The 14,549-nt window shown below is 32.6% G+C and overlaps 1 long non-coding RNA gene across 1 annotated transcript; it reads right to left on the reverse strand.

Moving 5' to 3' along the window:
• Positions 1-4,130: 4,130 nt before the first annotated feature.
• LOC141482992 (uncharacterized) lies at positions 4,131-14,272 on the reverse strand. The gene is made up of 3 exons (XR_012465838.1): positions 13,751-14,272; positions 12,984-13,129; positions 4,131-5,398 (listed from the first exon to the last, which is right to left on the reverse strand). It is a non-coding gene; the product is annotated as an uncharacterized lncRNA (long non-coding RNA).
• Between the last annotated feature and the right edge of the window lie 277 nt (positions 14,273-14,549).

Consider the following 14,549-nt stretch of genomic DNA (forward strand, 5'->3'; position numbering starts at 1 on the left):
TTAACAGGTTGCACCCGCAATGTTTATGCTTGTGAATTTCCAAGGATTCTAAATAATTGAGTTTGTAACCCTTCCTTGCATAGTGCAAAATTTCCGTATCGTTTAGATTCGGAAACGGTTAGAATGGTCGAATCATTTTTTCCTAGTCTGAAGGATCTTTCATATTCAGCATACCGTTTTTGTAAATTTCGGCCACATTGTCCCACATAAACACTATTACAGTCCGGACAATTAAACTTATAAACTCCAGATTTCTCCAACTTGTTCACCTTATCTTTGGCATTGGAAAGGAAATGAGATAACCTGGCATATGGTCTGAATGCCACTTCCACATTGTTTTTTCTCAAGAAACCCGCAATCATCTCTGTTTATCTCTGCTAACAGTTAAATAAAAATTATTATTTTAATCAATGAAATTATTCAAAAGATGATAATTAAGAGTCCATTCCATGATTATTCCATATTTTTTGTTTATTAACGTTGGTAGAAAAATTTTTCTCAGAAGTGAAAATTCCTGAACTGAGTTAATAGTTACTAGTTAGGTAAAATAGTATAAGAAACGAAGGGTAGTTGAGTATATGTATAGCCGTTGAAGTTTTTCTCTAATAAATATTAGAGATGAGGGCGCATAGTACCGAATTTTTTAGTTCACTTTGACTTAGCACAATTACTTTTATAATATACGTGTATGGTTATTATCATAATCTTAGTTTTCGTAAAATAGGGTATAAAGCTTGTGTACATTCTGTAGAGATTTTTATGAATGTTTCTATTATTGAGTTAAAACCGGTAAAGAGTCGAAACTTAAACGCCATTGATTTCAAAAACAAAAAGTGTTGCTAGGCACTACAATACAATATCAAGTGTAATGTTCGATTTACTGGTCGCAAATGAGTAAAAGGTAAGTTGATTTACTGGACAGAATGAAATAAATGTATACTTGTATAGCAATTCATATTCTAAATTCAAATATATTTGTTGGAACACTAGAGTCATTCCATCTAACGGAACGCATTGTTATTTCAGAAAATAAAATAGATAGATAGATAGATAAATATACTTTATTGTCCAAGAATGTCCAAAAATATCTTTTCGTTTTATTGTGAGTAGTGTATTGCTTTTATATTGTATTGAAATAATTTCACTTCAAATTTTCACCTAATCATTGACGGTATCAATGTCTATTGTAGATTTTATGACAAAACAGAACCTTATTTCCATTATTATTATCATTTCATATTTCCAACACTCAATAAGAAATAATTCAGTCATCATTTATTTCATGTACTGGAAGAAAATGATTTCTGTAGACTTACTTATAACACAATACCCATCCCGCAGGGCTATAATCGTTAGCCTTATAATTTGCCGAATTACACCTTACATTTCCGGCCCTTTCAGGCAAGAGGCTGGACAACAGTATGTTGTGACAGGTTTCGGAATGTTGCGGTCAGTCTTTCTTTTCTGCCACCACCGACCACGATCAACAGGCCAATAAATCTTGTAAATTTAAAGCCCTTAGGGTAGAGGGGTGTTCAGCTAACTGTCTGTTGGGATAGAAATCTTACCTTGACCGATGCACCCTTGTCTATATTACTTCCTTTCTGAAATTTAGTGTGGATCAAGTTGAAAACATATGGGATATATTCTTAACATGCTGATTTTATTTCAATGGCTTACAGTTCTTATCCTTCGTAATCTTATGGGCCTTAGACGGCAAACGGTAGTTTTTTTGAGTACAGGAAGAACAAATAAAATGTTGGGAATATTTGATCCGTGGATACTTTCATTGAGAATAGAACATTAGTACTATCAAAATTCAGCTTGATTTTTATAACATTTGAGGAGTCAGACTTGCTACATCTAAAAATTTCAAGAGACTTTATATCTTAGATAATATAAATGAACGAAGTATAGTATCATGTGGAAAAAAAATGAAGAAAATGAAAAAATAAACACAGGATATGAAATACAGAAATATAAAAACATAAAGCGGTAATTAGCGAGGAAAACAAATTGAGCAATATCGTTTCTGATTAATTCAGTGCTTAGAACTTTTGCACAAGAAGTTGGTTTGTAATGTACATAGTGCAAAAACTTCCCTACAAAGTATCATATAATACATCATATATAATCATATAATACATATCATATTTCAATCTATACTAATATAAATGTGAAAGTTTGTAAGGATGGATATATATATATATATATATATATATATATATATATATATATATATATATATATATATATATATATGCATGTCCATGGTTCTTTCACGCCTAAACAACTGAACGGATTTAGATGAAACTTTACATAAATACACCTTATGCATCAGAATAACATATAGGCTACAATTTACAGAGATTTCGTGTAATTTTAATCATAATATAACGATAAGTTTTGAGTATCTCTGAAAAGTTCTTGCTCCTTGAGAGTTTACTTGGCATGCGCTGCCTATACTGTTGAAGTTACATGCAGATAATGTATATATATATATATATATATATATATATATATATATATATATATATATATATATATATATATATATATATATATATATATATATATATATATATATGCATGTCCATGGTTCTTTCACGCCTAAACAACTGAACGGATTTAGATGAAACTTTACATAAATACACCTTATGCATCAGAATAACATATAGGCTACAATTTACAGAGATTTCGTGTAATTTTAATCATAATATAACGATAAGTTTTGAGTATCTCTGAAAAGTTCTTGCTCCTTGAGAGTTTACTTGGCATGCGCTGCCTATACTGTTGAAGTTACATGCAGATAATGTACCGTAAGATTGTTTATCTTAAATAGTTCTAAATAAAAGTTCGCGATAGCATATATCTACCTCTTATGTGGTAGCCACTATATGAAAAATACTAAGCCATAAATACAATTAAATTGGATAGATTTTTTACAATGCACATTTTACAATGTCTATCAAATTCTTATACAAATTGATACAATTGTCGTTTCGAGTATTTGATATAGATAAACTATGTCTTTTACACCAAGTAACTTGGACGAATCATTCAAAAGTTATCACGATGAGATTAACTTGACACAAAGCAGTAAGCCATTACGCGTCGCGTCTACTATAAGACAAAGAGGGTTGATGCGCAGGGGTAGAGGGGCGTTTCAAGCGTCATGGACGAGAAAGCGAGCCGAACGGGGGCTCAGTTTTCAAGTAGTTTTCAAGTAGTTGGAATCCTGAAGTTTTGGGTTGATGAAAACTCAAGGTGACACACCAAATTCTATGCGGGCTAAGCCGCAGGCAACAACTGGTACAAATATGAAAATTAACAGTTGTTTGTTCAATATTAACTTTAATGTGTACTTGTAACGAATAAAACATATTGATAGCTTTTTGAAAGCTCCTGCAGATCACCTTCAAACTCTCACAATACTCCATCTGGGATGAAGGAAATATAAGGTGAATTTTTGCAGAAGAGGGAATCTATAAATATGAAGATGACGAGACGAACTACTTTCCAACTAACTTATTTTTCTAGTTCTGCTCTTGAGAAAATATACAGTGTGATACACTAAAGATGAAGACAGTCCTGTATTTTAATCAATTTGGAAAACAGATATTTGATTTTTGGGTACAGGCGTAGAACTTCATGGGCCGCATTTTTTGCAATACTTAGCCCGAATGACAGCCTCAAACCCAGCCACTGCGATTCCGCCTTTGAGTTACCGAATTAAGTTTCCTTAAAAAGTTGCTGAGAAATCGATTTTAACCTCACAACTCGAAATTGTAAATTCGATTTTTTTGTAATTTTCATATTCAAGTCCGATTTTCAATCAATGGTTCCCAATAAGAAGCTACAGAAATGATAAAATAGTCAATCAAATGAATGTATTGAAATAACTAAAACTGATAATTATCATTTTATCAAATGTCAGTTAATCGAATTTAGTCTCCTTTAACTACCATGTCTCCAATGTTGAGGAATTTTCCAATTTCCTGTTGAATATGATTGTGATTTAATTTCGACCCATGTCTGTGTGGCTTTTTAGTAACTAATAATAAAAATCTAAATTTTTTCATAATAAATATTAGGTTTTCCATTCTTATTCCTACATTATAACGGATTTTTCTTCATTTATTTTTATACTGATATTAAAGAAGAAAGTAATACAAATCATGGAATTATGAAACAACTCCGGGGCGACTTCTTTGATTTCAGTAGCGCATTTGCTTTTTCAGCTACAGGAAAACCCGGAAATACCTTCAGCACCACATCATCTGAAGATCTTGATTTGCCAATGTCCTCTCTTTCGCAAAACAAAATGTAGGGTATCTCCATAGGCTCCAATAAATTCAAAACATCGCCATCGCCAGGACACTTAGTGACAACTATCGTCAAATTTATATCAGTCTGTTTCGTCTTCGACCAATGCGTAATAATGGCCAGATTCAACGTCAGAACCACAGTGAACAATGACCGCATGAAGATTATAATAGTGGTCTGCTATAGATTGAAGTGTTCATCTATTTCAAACCTTCGTAAGAATTTGGTGCTTCCTTCAGAAGTTGAGTCATGTTTAAAGATTATCAGTGTTATTATTAGGTTGACTGGTGCCTCAGCTATACTTGTTTTCTTATAATAGTCAGTCAGTTTGGCGTATGTTTGGCAATACAGTTGATCATCACCCGTTAAAAGTTCCATTTTCAGATGATTCAACGATGAGCTTTGTACGGACTGGTTATCAGTTACATTAGGAAATGCTAGTTGAAGTTCCAGAAAATCATATTCGTTTTTGCTACCTCTTGAACATTTACTACAGAGTAAACAAGTGAGGATTTTTTCAACAAAAGATCTATAAACACAAGAAGAGATAGACTGTACGAAATCATTCAATTCAGAGCGGTCAGGAGTATTTTTTTCTCACGAATAGTATTCAACAAGAACCCAAGAATTCGAATCAGTCCTCTTGTTGTCCTATTGGACTTCAGAGACTTCAGGAAATCGCTTGGTGGGAGAGATGATTTGAGATGACATTCTTACGAAACTGCAACTGCAAGAACAATTGTTTGAGTTTGGTGAATAAGTAGGAAATTCTTGGTCATAAACAACACTTGTAAAATGCTACTCATATAGCAAGTGTTTCCTAAATTATCTAATCCAATTTTCTTCGCAAGATTTTCAGAACTTACTGATTCGTAAGGAGGAACATGTTTCACAGAATTTGTATCAGAACCATTTTTCAAGCTGCAATCGATCCTTCCAAGTGATGAAGGCTACTGTAGAAGGATCGATTCGGCTTTTGTTTCATGAAGCTCCTCCACTGAAAGATAACCAGAACAACGAGGACTGCAGCTCATATTTGAGGGGCAAGAATGACCTAAGTCCATTGACCGCACTGAAAAAGAAGAAGGTGGATCAGTCACTTGCGAATTAACCTTGATAAAAGACTGATGAATATACACATATCTTAGCTTGTTTCGAAGAGATTTTAGTTCCGTACTGAGTAGTTTTGAGTAATTGGACATGTGTTGTGTCATTTTATGAACACCTCGTTACAAAATGGTAGTTTTCCAGTACAGTTAGGCCTATCGAAAAAGTTCCAAACACAAAAAAATCTGATGAATATCGGCCAATTAACACTTCACCTTGCGCTTAAAAACTGTTAGAATCAACAGTATATCAACAACTGTTGGAATATTTCAATAATAAAACATACTTTTCACAAACCAATCTGGTTGTAGATCCAGACATTCATGCGAATCCGCACTTCAGCTTACAGTTACTGAATAGAAAGATAAAATGAGTGAAGGCATGTACACTGTAGCAGAATTTTAAATCTCAAACATGCGTTTGAAACAGTTAATCGTAAAATATTTATTAAGAAATTGAAAGAATATGACATTGAATGAAAAGTATTTAATTGGATCAGTGATTACCTCACAGAAAGGAAGCAGGTAACCAAAATCAATGAGTTTGTCTCAACTGCAATAAGCGTAGGTGACGGGGTTCCACAGGGAAGTATTTTAGGGCCATCGCAATTGATAATTTAATGCTGAACAACTTTTTTGAATAACATTTTCCGATATTTTTCAAAATCAAATATTTGAAGGCATATCGTATATTACGTGTTTTTTACTGTATTTTGTTGATGCATATTTAGTTTTAGGGGATGCACAAACTTTTGTCACCAATAACTTTTTGTCGAAAAACCCTTAATAAAGAAGTTTCCCATATGGAGCATACTTTGGGGATGTCACTGTATATTAATGTTAACATTATTATCATTGTTGGATATTATTTAAATAGAGCATTTCATTATTTTCATTACTGAAATGAGGGCAATGCATGATCTCATCCAAATTATTTATTATTTTCGTAGCATCTTATCTAGAACCATCAATTGAAAATCGTACTTGAGTATGAAAATTACGAAATAAAAATCGAAACTCAAATTTTGCGTTGAAATTCAGTTGTGTGGGGTCAAAATAAATTTTTGATCAACTTTTTCTAATAACTTAATTCTGTATCATCAACGCGAAGCTAAATATCGAAGGATATTAGGTTATTAGGTTAGGTCATAAAAGTCTACGCCTGTACCAAAAATCAAATGTCTGCCTTTGAAAATGACTAAGATATAGGGGTGTCTTCATCTTGAGTGTGTCACACTGAATAACTTTCACGCCTTGTGCCAGAGGCAAAAAGCCCTGCATGGCAGAAACTAATGTACTGTCATGCATAACTGATTTACATATTTGCCAGATTTATACCATGCGATTATGTCTGCCGAAGAGGATAATCCATATGAGGACATCTTTCTGAAATGCGTCACAGAAGACATATTTACCAAGCCTCATATTTGTGTTGCTTACCCAGGTCGTCACTGAATTGAAGAAAATGTACCATGGTCTTCCAACCTTGAAGTGAATTTATTCTTCACGAGGAAATTCAGGTACTGGTTAGCAGAGCTCATACTCTGTATCTGCCGCGGGCCAGATCAGGACCACTCCTGCCAAATGACGTGAAAGATCATTCACTATATGAAGTAAGCTGCTGCGTTGAGAAACTGGATTCATTTGGTCGAATTTAAATTGGTGTAAGCCACAATAAACCCTCACGGATCGCAAATTACTTGGGGGTCGAATAGATCCACTCACTTTGGATCTACTTACCTATCCTTCGAATAACACAAAGATTTTAACGGCTATGAATCGCACGTTAAATGTAAGACCTCGGTAATCCTTAGCCAGCACTAGTTTAGATTTTCGAGGATTGTCATCAAAGTGAAAGCGACAGCTGATCGGCCATTATCATTGGAAAGATAAAGAGAGTATTTGAATATACGTTGGACTATTTTTGGAAGTGAATATATGAGATAGCATAAACGTTTGCGAAAGATTAAAATTATAGTCGGATTTTGAATAAATAATAATCAAATAACCAACTCAGAATTCTTGAAACTAAATGGTGCTTGTTGCTTTCACTCTACATTGTTTTTTCGGGAAAATATTTTTGAAGTTTTTGCGTGATTAATGAATCATTTTATATTTTTCAGATTGTAAATATTTCAGAAAATAATGCGTCCACACTTTTTAAATTATTCCCCATTATACAAGGTTCTAAATGTATCGTGGCATGTCAAAGTTATGTTTTTTAGTGCAATATCAACTTTTGATATACACCTTGATAAATCTATGGAAAATTATCTTTGAAGGTATTTATATAAATTTAATGAATAATATAGGGTCCCAATTTGAAAATGCAATTGTTTTTGAATTTTGATTTATACACTATTTAAAAAAAGGAACTGGAATCAGAAATATTCTACATATAACGAAAACATTCTTTGAAAGACATATTTGTGGAAGAATCAATGTTCCTTGGTGTTATATGGGTTTTTCACTTTTCACATTCTGAATGATATTTTATAATTGTGTGTAATTGTGTATAATTTATAATTTTCCAGATTGTCAAAGGTCAAAAACACAAAAATATCAAGGAACCGAAAATGAATACATTTGTAGATTATTATCCTCAGTTTGTGATTCTTAAATAGATCTACTTTTGTCATCAGCTTTAATATAATGTCTGATGTGACTCATACTCATGCAACCAGATAATTTCGAAAGTGAATTTGGAAAGTATTAGGTTTTATTTGAAAAAACATAATTTTGATCATCCAAGCTGTCTTTTCGTAGATTATGTTCTTTTAATGCTCATTGGGCAGATATCAAATTATGAATATACTGACTTGATGATTAATAACATCATCCATGATAATAATTATAGAATTTTTACACTATAAATTGTATCCAAGACGCGTTTCACTTCACGGTTAAACTGATTCAAATCATGACACTAGCGTGGAGTGAATCCTAACACCTGAGCAATCCTACAATGGCAACATAGGTACCCGAAAACTAAAATTTTCTTGCTGAACAACTTACAGTTCAACAGTTAATTTTCATCATACTAGTAATTCGCACTGCACAATTCATAATTCTATCGGAAACATCTTGAATCAAACATCAAAATGCAATGAAATACATTAATAAAAACGTTTTCGAGATACACGGGGAACCTCGAGATGTTTCTCTCGATATTTTCAGAGTATTTGATTGTGTCTCGCATGTGGATAGAGTAATCAATCAGTATTTTATGACTTTTTCTCATAGCCTTTACGTTTTTTAAAAAATCGTTTTCCTGCAAGTGGCCCCCGAATGGCTCCAACACAATTACTTTTTGGTTGTCGGCTGCGACAACTAAGGTCATCAGCCTCATGTTCTGGAATGGCAAACTACCTAGGAAACTATACAGCTAATTGTGGTCCTGCCAGCCTTGTAACGAAACATAATTGATACAGGGCGTTCCACGAAAACTTGACCCCCCTGTAAGTCATAAATGGACATGTAATCGAAAATTTCAAAGAATACATCAATTTTCATTTCTAGAGGCACTAATTCTGATAATTCCCCTACGGTCAACAAATACCACCCCAATTTTTTACAATATCATGGGGGGGGGGGTCGAGTGATACATCATTTGAAAGGTCTTGTCATTCTATTACCCCTCTCATTTTTCTCGAAATTGGTTCATTCGTTATTGAGAAATTGAGTGTTGAACGTTTTATTTAGGTAAAAACAGAAAATTCGTTTTCGTTCATTTTAATGAGGAAATCAATAACAAATGCTATCAGTGGAAACACAATCAATGGATAAATTGTTCAAAATGACCTCCATCTAGTTTCATACAATAATATAGTCTACTCTCGAAATCCGTACGTTATTCAAGATATCCGGAGTCAGCAATCGGCATTCCCGAACAATTCCCTGTCGCAGGCCTTCTAGATTTGTAGACTTAATAGAGTACACTTTCGACTTCAGGTGTCCCCACAGAAAGAAGTCCATCGGTGTGAAATCAGGTGATCTAGCTGGCCACTCCACTGGACCCCTTCTGTCGATCCAACGCATTGGAAAATGTTCGTCAAAAAACTGTCTCAGCCGAACATGCGGGCGTGTACCATCCCGCTGGAATTTTATTTAATTTTCTACTGAATTGTCATCATTTTCTAAAATTTGTGTAATCGTAGGGTCTTGTAATAGATTTAAGTATATGTCTCCATTGAGATTAGCTTCAATGAAGAATGGTCCAACAATATTATTACCCGGAATGACGACCCAGACATTCAATTTTTTTGGAGTTTTGCGAAAGTGTTTCCGTCACCAAATGAGGATTCACATCGCTTCAGTAACGACAATTTTGTTTATTCACTTCACCATTCAACATGAAAGAACTTTCATCTGAAAATAGGTTTGGGTTATTGGTCAATTTCTCGCTGAACACCTCACAAAACCGAAATCGACCATCAGAATCATCTTCGTTTAATTCCTGAACTAGCCTTATTTTGAAAGGATGGAATTTGTAGACTTTCAAAATACAAAAAACGCTAGTAGTTGATACACCAGACGATCCAGCTACTTGTCTAATGAATTGTAGATTATCCATTTATACATGTCCTGAAACTGCAACTTCAACTCCGTCATTTCTGACAGAACGGGATACTTCATGTTTTCTGTTGTGAACAGAACCTGAAATTCGAAACTTATCCATTAACTGTTTAACGTATTGATGGCTCACGTTGTGGTCTGGATGATTCGTATTATAAATTCTTGCAGCAGCTTTAGCACATTCATTATTTCGATAATACGTTGCAACAATTTTTATTCTCTCTTCAGTAGAATAAACCATGTTGGAACACAGTGAACAAGGATGGCTGCATAATAATTTGTGAAGAAGTGACACTGGCTAACTATCTGCTTTTTGTTCTGCGGCAACTAAATTTAACAAAAACTACCAGTGCAGAAAGAACTAACAGTGTCGTCCATTTCAAATCGTTCATTACTAATTGAATGAATTCTACAAATCTAGAAGACCTGCGACAGAGAATTGTTCAGGAATGCCGATTTCTGATTCCCGACATCTTCAATAATGTAAGGAACGCTTTCAAAAGTAGACTGTATTATTGTATGAAACTAGGTAGAGATCATTTTGAACACTTTATCTGTTGATTGTGTTGTCATTTATATTTCTTTTGTTGATTTCCTCAATAAAATGAGCGACAACGAATTTTCTGTTATTTCTTGAATAAAACGTTCACCATTTAATTTCTCAATAAAGAATGGACCAATTTCAGAAAAAATCACAAAAGCAGTGGAGGGACAAAAGGCTTTTCATATGATGGGGTAGTTGCTGACCGCAGGGGGGTGAAATTAAGGGTATGATTTCCATATCAGAATTAGTTTCCCTAGAAATAAAAATTGACGTGTTCTTTGAAATTCTTGATTACACTTCCGTTTTTGACCTACAGGGGGGTTAAGTTTTCGTTGGAATGCCCTGTATATTATTCGACTAAACAATTCCTCAGAAATGAAAAAGCTGAGTCAATAATACAAATAATTTTGGTCCTTGAGAATGGAAGAGCTTGAATCCAACATTAGAATGGATTTCCTTCCAGATTTTCAATCAGCCCCTTAGAATTGATAAAAATTACATTTCATAATGAACTGGAATGATATGAAAATCTAGATGAAAAAACCGTAAAAAAGTACATTAGATTTTATATCTGTTTGTGAATGATATAGCAGTCAAACAATTGAATTGTGATTTAACCATAGTTAATTTTGTATCAATTCGAGTGACCATCTTATAGAATCAGATACCCAAATTTGCGACAGCGCGAAATAAGTTACAGTTGTCACACATGAACGTCGTTTATGAAGTAAATTGTAGAAATATGCAACACACCACTTCTTGAACAATCCATCAAACTGAACAGATTTCTTGAATGAAAAATAGTTCTCATACTGATGAAAAATATTCAATCTAAAAAGCAATAATCTCTTTTTTCACCGACAAATAAAACCCATAGCTGTATTTCTATGTTTTCAATAATCAACAACAGAACCAGACAGAATGACAAAGACAGAATTGACCAAAGTGTCAATTAAAATTTGAAGTTCATATGTTAGAATTGCGGCTTTTCTATCACCTTTTACCTTCAAGTGATGTTTTTAAAAAACTCACCTATGACGGTTAATGGAAAAACAGATTTTAACATTTTTTTTTCAACAAATAGGATGCTACATTCTTTCCTGTCAAGCTCATTGTTCAGGTCGGGTTCAGTACTCAGCACCCAAATAAAAAATTACGACGTAGACATATAAAAATGGACAAGTTATTCCGAATCGCAAGCTACGCTTTTTACATCAATATCCACTCAATCCTAAGAAATATTAATCATAGACAATTTTCCTGTGAAATAATCACACGACTCTTACGTATCCAGCAAGATCAAATAAACATTTGTCGTCATTGTCCCATATGTATGAAACACTGGTTTTTGAAGAAAAAAAACGTCGACAGGATGTCCAGAATAATTTATACGCAGCTTGGTTGAAGTTAAAAATATCTCGTAACCCTCTCAAAGCCTCTGTATACGTTTGTCCACTGCACCTAAGCCACACATGCGTCTCTAGATGTTGAATGTTCTTCACACGCGTCCACATGTGTTTGCAGGAACCCCTCCGTCTGCTTGCTATCGTCATATAGAAACATGTCAAATGCTTGTGTAAGTACAGGGTGAGTGATATTTGTCGTTCAAACGGTCTGGTCACTTATAAAGTCAGATATCAAAAATTAATGTAAAAACAAAACTGTTTTCAAATGAATGATAGTAACTTGCCTCAGTATGATGAATACTAAAAGAAATTTATAGAAACAGAGAAAATTCATATGTGAGATGAAGATATTTCACGTTTAAGTAGAATGTCCACAAAAGCAAGGGCATTTGTTTAGGTTAGAGTTTACATCCACAGTATTTCCCCATTACTGTCATACCTTTTCTAACCTTTCAATATTTACAACGAATTGATTTTGCTTTATCAAGAATCAAATCAATCTAATATTATTCTACTCCAAAATTGCCTTAAAGATATTTCAATTGGAAGAACAACTCAGTAGCACGTGTGCTAAATAAGTTGAACTTCGCTTTTTGTTATGTCAGCAACTAGCTCTCTAATTTATTTAAATATTTGTATGTAACTACAGCTGGGTAACAATAAAGACGATTATTATTATTATTGAAGATGAATAGGTGAGTGATTCAGATTAGACTTTTAACCCATTTCAGTTACACAGGAAATATACTTGTCATATCTGGTATATATAGTATAACAGACATGAAAGTGGAGGTGAAATATATATATATATATATATATATATATATATATATATATATATATATATATATATATATATATATATATATATAAGGATAAATATATTTTTATAGAATTATTTTCCAGCAGCTTGACTGCATTAACCTTTCTCGATTTCATATATATGATATTTATTGTTTATAAGAATCTTGTCCAATGAGACTAGTTAATAAGTTTGTTCATTTAAAATAAAGTTAGATACGTTACCTTAATTAGAAATTTCTTATCTTTTGTTCTCAGTAAAATGGTTACACACACAATGTAACAACTAAATCATTGCTTAGTTGGTTTCCATTGAAATTCAAATGTCACTATCCAGTATTTAAAAGATCAGTCACCAGATATATATTTTCCTGAAACACAAAAACAAATTAATAAAACCATTTAGATCAATATTAGAAAACAAAAACAACATTACAATTTATTTGAATTAGCCAAATCTATATTTTGAAATAGTTTCAATTTGTGAAAGGAAAAACACTCAGTATATGAAAAAACCATGTAGCTAAAATATTGTCTAGCCTACTAGGTGAAAAAATTGGAAAGGAGCTCATGAATTTTGCCAAATGCAAATTTAAAAAATTAATTTTGTAAAATACAGAACATGAATTGTAATATATTATGTAATATATATGTAATTGTAATATTGTAAATATTAGATATTAGAGTTTGTTTATGAGTACAAATGGTAAATAAACTAAGTGTAGTTTGAGTGAAGTACCAAAATTTACAAATCAGAAGGTTTTGACAGCATCTAGAATTTTCCAAAAATTGGTTATCAAGGAGATGCTGGGAAGTTTGTTGAAAGGTGAAGCCAATGGAGTCGATGATCAACGCTGGAACGAGAAGCACGTACAATTTTTGAAAGTTTGAAAATTGAATTAAAATTGTGAATTGATAAATCAAAATTATTAAAATACATATAGAATCAATTATAAATAAAAGTATAGTGGAAAGCAGACAATTGAACTAACCATAGTATCAATTGGAAAAATTCGAGTAGAAAGAAGAAACATCCAGATCAATTCACTGCACCAAAAGGAAAAATTCAAGGTATTTATAAATTTATAAAACTCAAACCGCCATCACTGAACCTGTTTGCTGATAGAAGGAATCCAGGAGAGACATTTCAATTTCTCAGTGTTTGAAAACTCACTGAATATTCATTTACCATTTTAAAACACTTTGAGAACGATAACCATTTGTAAAATTGATATTAATGATTAATTTGTAAACATTCACTGAGCAGCCATTTTAGTAATCTGTCATAAGGCAGAGAACGTTGTAGCAATTTAATTTCAACAAGGTTATACCACAGAACAGCAATTATTATAGAGTGGTACTTTGTGGTGTAATTCTGTTCATGATTTAAAATTTAAGATATTTTTCGCAGGTGTAGGTAGGTTAAGGTTAAGGTTGATTGTATTAGTGCCATAGTTATTATATTTATTATCCTTTTTGAAAATTTATTTGGCACAATATTTTTTAAAACAAACAAGACCTTTCCAAGAACTCTACCTGTAGAAAGAGAGGGCGCTGCATGCTTAGAGAAATCCGACAGAGCTAATCAAGGTAAGAAGTATCTTTAAGATAAGGTATCTACCTGAGGAATAATATCAAATTTGATTAAACAAATTATAAATTATCAACATCATCATCCCTAATAACATAACAATATATATATATATATATATATATATATATATATATATATATATATATATATATATATATATATATATAAAAAAACAAAAATACAAAAACAAACAAAAA

Source organism: Leptinotarsa decemlineata, unplaced genomic scaffold, assembly GCF_025532065.1.
Source record: "Leptinotarsa decemlineata unplaced genomic scaffold, Ldec_3_MD MMD2_tig00002159_RagTag_RagTag, whole genome shotgun sequence".
Lineage (NCBI taxonomy): Eukaryota > Metazoa > Arthropoda > Insecta > Coleoptera > Chrysomelidae > Leptinotarsa > Leptinotarsa decemlineata.